Source organism: Dermochelys coriacea, chromosome 2 (genome assembly GCF_009764565.3).
Source record: "Dermochelys coriacea isolate rDerCor1 chromosome 2, rDerCor1.pri.v4, whole genome shotgun sequence".
Taxonomy (NCBI): domain Eukaryota; kingdom Metazoa; phylum Chordata; order Testudines; family Dermochelyidae; genus Dermochelys; species Dermochelys coriacea.
The window spans coordinates 125,078,383-125,090,701 of NC_050069.1; the positions used below are offsets into that span (position 1 = coordinate 125,078,383).

At 44.6% G+C, this 12,319-nt stretch overlaps 1 protein-coding gene across 4 annotated transcripts in view; it reads right to left on the bottom strand.

The window, feature by feature from the left end:
- Positions 1–11,856, bottom strand: part of CDH20 (cadherin 20) — a 158,875-nt gene extending 147,019 nt beyond the window's left edge. For 2 of the 4 annotated variants that reach the window (XR_006279067.1, XM_043508432.1), the window contains exon 1: positions 11,503–11,832. The gene's annotated coding sequence lies outside the window, so the exon portion shown is untranslated. Of the gene's footprint in view, positions 1–11,502 lie in introns of all 4 variants that reach the window. The other 2 variants (XM_038391466.2, XM_038391468.2) reach the window with 2 other exon arrangements.
- Positions 11,857–12,319: the final 463 nt, after the last annotated feature.

Genomic DNA, 12,319 nt, shown 5'->3' on the forward strand with positions numbered 1-12,319 from the left:
GGAGTGGGTGGGTGAGATTCTGTGGCCTGTGCTGTGCAGGAGGTCAGACTAGATGATCAGAATGGTCCCTTCTGACCTTAGTATCTATGAAACTCCTCCAAACTGGTCTCTGCTCCAATACCAATCCCTTCTGCTTCAATTCCTTCTCTTGTCTGATTGAAGCAAGGAGTTTTCATCATGTGACTGGCTTCAGGTGCTTTAATGAATTTATAGCAAACTTTCTTCCCTCTACAGGAAATAAGTCTCCCTTCTAACACTCTCCTGCTGTCCTCTCGCCAGGCAGTATCACATATCCCCCCCCCCTTGCTCAACACCATGGGGTTAGGCTACCTGGGATGAGAGGCAGTGCTGTCATGATAGGCCACCAGTGTTGCCATGTTGGCTTCCGGCCCTGTGCTGTACCCGGAAATGGAAGGGCTGAAGGGATAGGAACCACCTAGTTACTCTTGCGTTCTTCTCCTTGTTTCTGTGCATCACTGGAGTGGGGCATGGTCTGTCACGAGGGTAAACCGCCGCCCCAGTAGGTAGTAGCGGGAGTCTCCATAGCCCGTTTTACCACCGGACATTCCTTTTCAATGATGGAGTACTTTTGTTCCCTGAGGAGGTACAAGATTGGGTGTTCCTTCTTCTCTACCATCTGCGAAAGGACGCTCCTAGCCCTACCTCCAAGGCATCTGTTTGTAGGATGAATTCCTTCTTGAAGTTTGGGGCTATGAGTACTGGATGGCAGCAAAGGGCTGTCCTTAAATCTGCAAATGCTCCTTTTGCTGCATCAGTCTACTTTACTATCTTGGGGCCCTTAGCCTTTATCAAATCTGTCAACGGCCCTCCTCTTGTGGCGAAATGAGGAATGAATCTCCGATAGTATCCTATTATCCCTAGAAATGCTCTGACCTGCTTTTTGCGGACTGGTCGAGGCCAACCTTGTATTGCCTCCACTTTATTCCTTTGGGGTTTCACCAAACCTCTCCCTACTACATACCCGAGGTACCTGGCCTCAGCTAGTCCTATCACGCACTTGAGAGAGTTGGCAGTGAGGCTGGCCTTCCGCAGGGTGTCTAGCACCGCTTCTACTTTTCCTAGGTGCGTTTCCCAGTCAGGGCTATGGATGATTATGTCGTCTAGATAGGCGGTGGCATACTTGACATGAGGTTGCAGCAATTTTTCCATAAGTCATTGGAATGTTGCAGGGGCCCCATGAAGTCTGAAAGGGAGGACAGTGTATTGGAACAGGCCATCGGGTATAGAGAAGGCAGTCTTTTCCTTGGCATTCTCGGCCAGGGGAATTTGCCAATATCCTTTGGTCAGGTCCAGGGTGGTTAGGTATTGGGCCTTGCCTAACTGATCAACTAGCTCATCAATGTGTGGTATCGGATAGGCATAGAATTGGGATACTTCATTCAACTTCTGGAAGTCATTGCAAAACCTCAGGGTACCATCAGGCCTGGAGACTAGGATGATAGGGCTGGACCACTGGCTGTGGGATTCTTCAATAACCCCAAGTTCCAGCATCTTCTTCACTTCTGTCCTAATTTCTTCCCTTTTAGCTTCCGGTATCCGATACGATCTTATTGTCACTCTTACTCCGAACCTGGTGACAATATGATGTTGGACCAGGGTCGTACGGCCCGGCTGTGTACAGAACACATCCTGGTTCCGTTGGATCGTATCAATGACCTCTGTTTGTTGTTCTGGAGTTAACTCAGGAGATATCTTCACCTGCCCCTGTGGGTCATCTGTCTGCGGTGGAGCTCCCAAAATGACCAGGCACGTCTCTCGGTCATGCCAGTAAGTTGATGTGGTAGATTTGCTCTGGCCTTCGGCAGTCTGGTTGTCTGATGTTATAGTCCACCTCTCGAATGGCTTCCACTATCTCATATAGTCCATCACCTGTACTATTTGCCTAACGTTGTAATATGTCTGCTGGGCTGTAGTGGCTTGTATTAGGGCCTTGACCACGTCATCCATCTTAGGGACGGGAGGGTTTTGGTAACCCTGGTTTAAGTCCCCAGCGCGTAGATCCCACTCCTTACACCACATGTGGCAAATTGCCAGCACTACTGAGGGGGGGTTCAGGGCACTGTTTCTTGCCCCTGAACTGGGGTATTAACTGCCCCACTGGTGTCCTAGAGGAGGGGAGTGGAGAGGGAGAGACCTGGGCCCACCCTCTACTCTGGGTCTCGGCCCTAGGCATAGTGGTAAACCACTAGAACTAGCGGTTCCTTCCCTTGGGCTACTTCCCTCTCCTGCCCTTCAGCTTGTGGGGCTTCCTGCCTTCCCTCTGCACAAACCAGGTATCTCTTTATCTAGGGTCTTGGTCTTCTTAGCCCACCGCAGCACTTCTCCAAACTCTCCTCTGCTTCCCTCCAAACTGCTCTCTGCTCCAATACCAATCCACTCTGTTTCAACTCCTCCAAACCGCTCTTTGCTCCAATACCAATCCACTCTGCTTCAACTCCTCCAAACTGCCCTCTGCTCCAGCACCAATCCACTCTGTTTCAACTCTCCCAAACTGCTCTTTGCTCCAATGCCAATCCATTCTGCTTCAACTCCTCCAAACTGCCCTCTGCTCCAACACCAATCACTCTGCTTCAACTCCTCCTCTTGTCTGATTGAAGCAGGGAGTTTTTATCATATGACTGGCTTTAGGTGCTTTAATTGGCTTCAGGTGTTTTAATTAATTTATAGGAAATTTTCTTCCCTCTACATGGAATAAGGCTCCCATCTAATACTCTCCTGCTGCCCTCTGGCCATTCTGTATCACACAACCTAATTGCCATTTGTCTCCTATTTCTACATATATCCAGCCCATGCTTTCACCAAATTCTCTCTCTTCCACCTCTGCAGTCTATCCTTCTCTCTTCAGCCCTGGGGATTATCACATTTATCATCTCTCTTTTACTATAGTAACCTCCTCTTCTCGGCAGTTCTTTGATGCAGTACATACAAAGTAGTGTTGATAAATTTATCTTGTTCCAGCAACCTGGGAGTCATTTGACAGGTCTCCCGTCTTGTTTTCTGCATCAAGATCAAGCTTCATATTTCACCTTTGAGACCCTTCTTCATTCAATTTTGTCTACTGCTGCTTCTTTCTATTCTCTCCCCCCCCCCACACACTACTTGCATTCCTCCCACACTACCCGTCTAGGACCTTATACATTCTTTTCCCATAACCATCTCCATGCCCTTTCCATGCATGGATCTTTCTCATTTCTTCAATTACATCCTTAAAAACCCTCTTCTTCCACAAGGCTTTGAAATATTAGCCCATCACATTATCCCATGTAGCATATATGTTGGAATGGTGTTGTCTACATCTTATTTAGATTCTAAGCTCTAGGCGCAAGGACTATGGGTAAAATTTTCAAAAAAGTGCCCAAGAGGCTTAGGAGCCTCCCATTTTAAAAAGAAAACAGGTTCTTCAACAAACAAACATTGTTTGTGTCTAACAAACATTGGAAGTCTTGAATGTAAGTTCCTAGGTCAATTAAGTGATTTTGAAAAAAATGTATCCTATGTCTTTTTTTATATTTGTATAGTGCTAAGCACACAGAAGGCACTCAGTAAACCAGCACCACCACCTAGTGAGGTGTCCATATACCAATTTTATAAGATTTGCCAAATGATGTTCTACTACAAAGGGAAGAAGGAGGATCCTGGGAACTACAGGCCGGTCAGCCTCACCTCAGTCCCTGGAAAAATCATGGAGCAGGTCCTCAAAGAATCAATCCTGAAGCACTTAGAGGAGAGGAAAGTGATCAGGAACAGTCAGCATGGATTCACCAAGGGAAGGTCATGCCTGACTAATCTAATCGCCTTTTATGATGAGATTACTGGTTCTGTGGATGAAGGGAAAGCAGTGGATGTATTGTTTCTTGACTTTAGCAAAGCTTTTGACACGGTCTCCCACAGCATTCTTGTCAGCAAGTTAAGGAAGTATGGGCTGGATGAATGCACTATAAGGTGGGTAGAAAGCTGGCTAGATTGTCGGGCTCAACGGGTAGTGATCAATGGCTCCATGTCTAGTTGGCAGCCGGTGTCAAGTGGAGTGCCCCAGGGGTCGGTCCTGGGGCCCGTTTGTTCAATATCTTCATAAATGATCTGGAGGATGGTGTGGATTGCACTCTCAGCAAATTTGCGGATGATACTAAACTGGGAGGAGTGGTAGATACGCTGGAGGGGAGGGATAGGATACAGAAGGACCTAGACAAATTGGAGGATTGGGCCAAAAGAAATCTAATGAGGTTCAATAAGGATAAGTGCAGGACCCTGCACTTAGGATGGAAGAATCCAATGCACCGCTACAGACTAGGGACCGAATGGCTCGGCAGCAGTTCTGCGGAAAAGGACCTAGGGGTGACAGTGGACGAGAAGCTGGATATGAGTCAGCAGTGTGCCCTTGTTGCCAAGAAGGCCAATGGCATTTTGGGATGTATAAGTAGGGGCATAGCGAGCAGATCGAGGGACGTGATCGTTCCCCTCTATTCGACATTGGTGAGGCCTCATCTGGAGTACTGTGTCCAGTTTTGGGCCCCACACTACAGGAAGGATGTGGATAAATTGGAAAGAGTACAAGGAAGGGCAACGAAAATGATTAGGGGTCTAGAGCACATGACTTATGAGGAGAGGCTGAGGGAGCTGGGATTGTTTAGTCTGCAGAAGAGAAGAATGAGGGGGGATTTGATAGCTGCTTTCAACTACCTGAAAGGGGTTTCAAAGAGGATGGCTCTAGACTGTTCTCAATGGTAGCAGATGACAGAACGAGGAGTAATGGTCTCAAGTTGCAATGGGGGAGGTTTAGATTGGATATTAGGAAAAACTTTTTCACTAAGAGGGTGGTGAAACACTGGAATGCGTTACCTAGGGAGGTGGTAGAATCTCCTTCCTTAGAGGTTTTTAAGGTCAGGCTTGACAAAGCCCTGGCTGGGATGATTTAACTGGGACTTGGTCCTGCTTTGAGCAGGGGGTTGGACTAGATGACCTTCTGGGGTCCCTTCCAACCCTGATATTCTATGATTCTATGATTCTACTGCTATTTTAATTTTCATGACAGCAATTCTGAATCAAAACTACACAAGCAAGAAGATTTATAGGTAAGCCTTTCAATCCATCTTTAACATGCCCCATTGTGTCCAAGTTATATGTTTCAGGAATCCACTATATGCTACAAGTGCTAAAATACCTAGGCATACAGGAGATGTTAATTATATAGTTTCATTTTTACCTCTGAATTGCTGCTGTAGTAGATTTAAAAAAAACATGTTGAATAATTTAGTCCCAAAGAGTTACTTACTTTAGAACTGTTAGAATCTCATGGATTGTGTCTTTAGGATTCTTAGGACTTGATTGTGCAAACTTTATTCATGTTGGTGAGCACTTACTATAGCAGGCTCACTGGCTAGCTGTAACAGAGCTCACCAACATGAATCCTTACAAATCCCCAACAAATTCTGTTTAACATACTTCACCATGTAAGAAAAAAAAAATGGTTTACACAAACCGAAAACAAAGTTTACTCAAAAACAAAGTTGTGTGTGCCCTCTACTGGCCCCAGACAGCAACTATCTAACAAACACTATCCCCAGATGTCTGATGATAATGGTGTGTGTGTGAATAAACAGAGAGACAGACAAAAATATTTTGGGTCTTCAAATACTATTAGAAAAACAGAAACCCCCAGAAATATTGACCAATGGCAGAAGGAAAGAATCAAAAGAGAAGAAAATTCAGAGCCTAATTTGTTGCTTTAAACTGGAATGTTTTCACTGATATCAGTGGGAGCTTTGACTGCCTCACGGCTACAAGATTGGGCCCTTCATTTTCAAGATTCTGAGAAAGTATTAAAAACAGTGGAGACAAATATTTTAAACTTATAAAAGGGCATTTGACAGTGTAACTTTATATCAAACACTTAAATGGGTGCAGTGTGTGAACTATCATTATATTAGTTTGCTTTTTTAAAACAGTAGTTCAAAAAAGAAAAATAGATCATATTAGAAATGTATGAAATGCTCCTTTCATCCCCAGATCATTGACATCAGAAACTGTATTTCTTCCTTCACAGTACTTATGGTCTATCACGTCAATGTGTTCTTAGTGAGCTCTACCAGAGAATTACCATACTGACATGCTCTATAGTGTCAACAAGAGATGGTGAATTTTAAAACAGTGATTAATTCACATATATATGTAAATCCTTATGCAAAAGTAGGTCTTGTCTTAGTGTTGAAGACATTTTTACAAACGTATTTCTCTATTGCTTTAATAAAAAACCAACAACACAAAACACCCAAGATACTATGATTCATGATCTACAAAATATTCTTGTTCAATTGCTTTTGCAATTATTTTGTAGGTGCAAACAAAATAGCATATGAAATTAGAGATAATTTCCTTCCACTCATCTTTTAAAATGGCCAAATTACTTAAATTAAATTTGTTTAAAAGATAAATATTCCCAGACTAAGGACTTTCATATCAGCTTTCAGCCTCAGACAAGTTATCACAGCTGAGTTATAAACATCTGGCATTTTCTTAAAAGAAATGTAAATGATGATATATCCTTAACTAGCTACATTACACCAATAAAATACTAAGACATGATTGTATTGTCTCATGTCTTGCTTTTCCTTAAATACAATGCCTTAGAGGCAGTAGTGTTAGTGTACAAAGCACTCTGCTAATACTAGTTTTAATCTTTATATAGAAAAATAAGTTTCAATTTCTTGCTTGCTAATGATCAGTACATGAGCACATTTAACTTCTCTTCATAAAATACATTCATACACTATCACTTTCTAAAACAAGGTACAGTGCTGACATGACAGATTCATGTTCCCAGCTGTGACATAAGGGTTCTTTGACAATGCCACAGTGAAAGCCCTATTAAGAATATATGTGTCGGACAATGCATATGATGCAGTTAGATGCTATAAAAAGATTTTCCAGGTATTAATGAGTTAAATGGTTAGAATTAAAATGAGATAGATCAGTCTAACTGGAAAATCTCAAGAAACAGGACTCAGACTCTCAGAGAAACAGACAAACAATGCTTTATATGCATCATTGGCCAAACTCTGCACCTGACCTTGGGCGGTGATGCGCAATCATGACTACTCAGTGAAGAAACTGTTCATTCATGATGGTGTACATGAAATAAGGAAGACACAAATGAGATCATTCAGTTTCATATACCCTTTTACTTTGCTTTATCTGAAAAAATAACCATTTTTGTGTAATTTATAAATGAAAATGGTTTCAGAGTAGCAGCCGTGTTAGTCTGTATTCGCAAAAAGAAAAGGAGTACTTGTGGCACCTTAGAGACTAACAAATTTATTAGAGCATAAGCTTTCGTGAGCTACAGCTCACTTCATCGGATGCATTTGGTGGAAAAAAACTTTTTTCCACCAAATGCATCCGATGAAGTGAGCTGTAGCTCACGAAAGCTTATGCTCTAATAGAGCATAAGCTTTCGTGAGCTACAGCTCACTTCATCGGATGCATTTGGTGGAAAAAAACTTTTTTCCACCAAATGCATCCGATGAAGTGAGCTGTAGCTCACGAAAGCTTATGCTCTAATAAATTTGTTAGTCTCTAAGGTGCCACAAGTACTCCTTTTCTTTTTATAAATGAAAATGTTAATTTATTGCTTCATTTCTCCTTCTCTCTGGTTTTGCTATACTCAATCAGAACCATGACTACTTGTGGTTTGCACTTTCAAAAGACACACACGTGCACACACATAAGCCTACTGTGAAAGATCAGTGGTTGTGATTTTCAAAGCAGGTTAGGGGATTTAGACACATTAAAGGTATGTTTAAAACCCCTAGACTGCTTTGAAAATCTCAACCACTGATCTTTCAGAGTATGTGTAGTTATCCTGTATACACACACACACACATTTATTTATATTGTTATTTACTAAAAAACATTTTAAATTGTTTACCGATACTGTTTGTACTAGGAGTTTTGGGAACTGAAGTTTTGGTACACCTATAGATGCAGGGTACATTTGGAGAATGCTGCAATCCAGATTTCTCCATGCCATTTTGACCACAACCTCAGCCTGGTATACATCTGTATGGCAGAGGTGATGGGAGGGGAGGAGGACAAGAGATAATTTAGTCTCAATGCTAATTCCATCATGGCTTTTCTTTGCCAGTGTACAGTATTAACATATACTGTCCACTAGAAAATGAACTAACAACATCCAATTCATTTCACTAAGTAAGTAAATCTGAGTATTTTATCTTTCAGTTCCAACTTAAGCCCCTCATGAGGTTAGCTCATTTAAATTTTGCTGAAGGGCTAAATTATTTTATATTAGGTCTAGGAAGATTAGATGAAGAGTATGAGCAAATAAATTCAGTAACTCCTTGGCACAGAGTCTTGAAATTAAAGCCTTAAGGGTTAAAATTCTGCTGTCTTGCTAGGTGTTCTGCAGCAATGTTGCTATCATACAGTCTGACCATTCAACCATATGTCAAACAAATTCTGCTATGACAACCAGATGTAGTCATTGCCATGGAATGAAATCATCATTTTATTAATTACCCTTTAATTAGTTTATACAATAGAGGACATGCGGTAATTTAGTCATAATTGGCCTGACAGACTAGTACTTACAGGGATGGAATCTGTTTGTGAGACTACTTGCTATGAATAACAATTATGTCTGTGAAAATGCAATTTTATTATGAAGATGTACTGTGCATTTCACATAACTTATGTTCAAGGTATTATTCAGCACTTAACTACAAACCAATGACTAATGATCTCAATACATAAAATTGTATAAACCTCTATGTATAGCTGAAACAATGCGGAGCCCTTGTGGCACCTTAGAGACTAACAAGTTTATTTGGGCATAAGCTAGTTTCCCCATGATTATCATGGTTCTTCAGGCATGTTTTTCATGTCTTATTTAACAACCATAGATTTTGTATATGTTTATGTTTATTAAATATAAGAAACATGAGACTTATGACAAAACTTTACTGGTCTTCAGTCCTGACTCCAGAAATTATTCTGAAATTAAACACACCACTTAACTAATTGATGCACTATCAAGTTAAGATTCTTTATAAGAGTTCCCTAATGAAACACCACTGGCAATGACTCAAGGTCAGTAGTGTCTCTTATAGTTTTCGCTACACATTTTGTCTTTCTAGCTCCAGAGGATATTTCAGTAAAATGTTTTTAGGTTTCTAAAAGTGGGTGATCCAGATAAAGTTAGCAATATTCTCTTCTAGATAGTTCTGGTAAAAAGGAACAGGTTGGCAGACTGCCTTGAAGACTGTTCCTCACAACAGGGATTACAATTAAATCAGAAATAAAGAATTTATCCTCAATCCATCATTGGAGTACGACAATGCAATTTTGACAACTTAATCAGAACGTCTGTGAAGTGCATTTTAACTGCGGTCATTTAGTATCCAGGTGAATTCCCAACACCCCACTTTGGGCCAAACACTGCAGTGCTCACTCAGTCCATCCTCAGATAATTTGGGATTTGAATAGAGACTACATTATTTTATTTAGTTATGTATACAGTTGTAGCACTTTAACATGCATCCTGTTTTCTCTCCTTCCCTTAATGCAAAAATCTCACAAGTGTATCTCAAAGTCTTAGGCAAACTCAGAAAAATACAACACTATGTTTTGGACAGCAAAGTGAAAGCTCACTCCCCCGTTATCTTACTGGTACTTCCTATACTCTGGCTTCCTTATGTATACAGATGAAATCACTCTGAGTAACATGTTTTAAACCTGGACATAATTACAAAGTTAAAACGCAAACAGTTTACTGTTAAAATCTTGCATGCCCATTTGAAAAGCCTTACAGCAGCACAAAAGCTGGCACCATTAGCGGTCATCCCTGCTAAGCTGGCAATCAAGTGTGCACATAAGTAAAATGCATTAATTGGTATTAGCAAAAAGAAAAGGAGTACTTGTGGCACCTTAGAGACTAACAAATTTATTAGAGCATAAGCTTATGCTCTAATAAATTTGTTAGTCTCTAAGGTGCCACAAGTACTCCTTTTCTTTTTGCGAATACAGACTAACACGGCTGCTACTCTGAAACCTGTAATTGGTATTAGTCAGTCTAGTTAGGATGTTCATTCTCCAGACGTATTTACATTTTACTTCTCTAAAACGGGATTAAAAACAACAACTCATCACTCGATTGTGGCCAGCGTGAAAACTAAGAAGAGAAAATGGCAATAATGCATATTTAAACTGCAGTTTTGCAGAGATGCCCTTTTGTTAAACAGATAACGACCCCAGGGCTCTGGGATTCAAAGTACTGCAGAAGCGGAGCAAGTGATAAATGTTGCATGTTGCTCTTTTCGCTCCCTTTCTCTCGTTTGGTGGCTACTGTGCCCTACTGATTCCCGCACCTTCGAATCAGAATGAACAATTAACGGCCTAATTATTCCAGTCACACCAGCCCACAATGAAATCTTTATTCAGTGTTTACAGCAATCTTTGGCAGAGGCTGTCTTGCTGGTTTGAAACTAACTAAGAAGGACTGCACCCCTTGGCTCCGCTCAGCATCAGCTGCCTTGGTTTCAGCGCTGGGTGCCAACAACCAGCCTTCTTGGGTCCCCCCTCCCCCTTCCCAAGTGGCTTGGGGTTGGGTTTTTTTGGTTTGGTTTTGAGGGTGAAAAGATCTAGTCTCGTCAACTCCCCGTATATACTGGCTGATTTATGGCCCGGCCATTGGTCTCTTCCTTCCGTATCTCTTCCACATTTATTTTCTGTTAGCTCGACCCCTTCCCCGCCTCTAGCAACGCCCAGCGGAGCCCGTGAAGTCCCACCAAATCGGCGGCTCCAGAGCCCCTCACCGCAGGCTGCCCGGCGGGGACGGGCCGGGAGGGGCCACCGCGGCCAGGGAGAGCCACAGAAGAACCACCAAACTTGGTCCGCAGGAGGAAACAAAGTGAAAGCAGGAAGGGGAGTTTCCTGCACCACTTTGCTCACAGCTCCATTTATTCTCCCCTGGCTCTGAGGGCGCGGCGGCTGGCAACAGCGCGTGCCCTTATCCCTAGAGGGCTCCCCCAAGTCACCCCATGGGCCGCGCTCCCTGCCGCTCCTATAACGCCCCTGTGTTCAGGGCTTCCACTGGGCAAAATCCCTCCCCCCCCCCCTTTCCTTTGCCCCCCGCTGGGCATGCCCCCCCCCCCCGCAGGCGGCTGGCAAGACTCTCCCCCCCCCCCCCGCGCCCCGGTGTCTGATCCTTGGGGGAAGAGGTCTCCGCGCAGCCGCCTCCCCCGGGCTCCTTGCCCGACGGGCTTTCCCCCTAGGCAGCTGAGGGGAGGCGCCGCTCAGCCCGGCGCCGCGCTTTGGCCCGAGCCGCCGGGGAAGCTGGGGCGAGGAGCTCGTGCCCCGCCCGCCCGCCCGCCCGGGAGCGTCCCAGCCCGGCGGCGGCCCCCGCGCCCCTTCCCTCTGCCTCCCGCGCTGCTGGGCTAGGGGAGCCTCCGACGTTTACCCCGCGCGTACCTTGCGCGCTGTGCGGCAGGAGCTCCCCGGGAACCCTCCTGGCGACCTTCACTCCTCGCGCCCCCCGCCGCCGCCGCCACGGTCGTCCGAGAAGCGAAGTCCGCTCCTGAGCCCACCTCGGGCGGGAGGGGGGACGCACGGCTTCCCCCTCCTGCTCCCAGCGCTCACAGGGGGCTAGCTATCCCCCCTCCCCCCTCCCCCCCCAGTCCCTCGCCTCCGCCAACTCTCAGCTCAGGGCCGGTGGAGATGGAGGCTCCTCTCGAGTTTGTGGCGGGCACCTCTTCCCCTCCTCCTCCGCCCTTGCTCCTTCCCTCGTCTAAGTGGCTGCCGGTGCCGCTGGTGCTCACTCCGCGGCTCATGAATATTCTGACGGAGGCGCACGCTGTGGCCGCAAAGTGGCATGTGCTCCCCTTCCCTCTGCGGAGCTGCCTGGAGCACCACCACCGGCAAGTCATTAGTGTCCGGGTGGCACCCTGTGGCTCAGACCCCGCAATTTTGGCTTGGCACCTCTGGGGAACCCCACTGGCTTTAGATTCCACGCACATCGCAGGTCCTGGGAAAAGCAGCAGTGCGTACCCGAGACCTCTTTTTTTACCGAGACTATGTCTTCGGAGGGTTTAAAAGACGCCCCAGCCCTGGTCAGGAGTGAGTGGGAATTTATGGGGAAAGACAAGGACAACGTGACAGATGAAACCCACGCTTGTTAGGTGGTCTGAAAATACTGGGATACAAAGCTTTATTTTTCTAACAGAGGAAAGCTTTGTTTCCTTGAGAGGAAAAGGAGGACTTGTGGCGCCTTAGAGACTAACAAATGTAT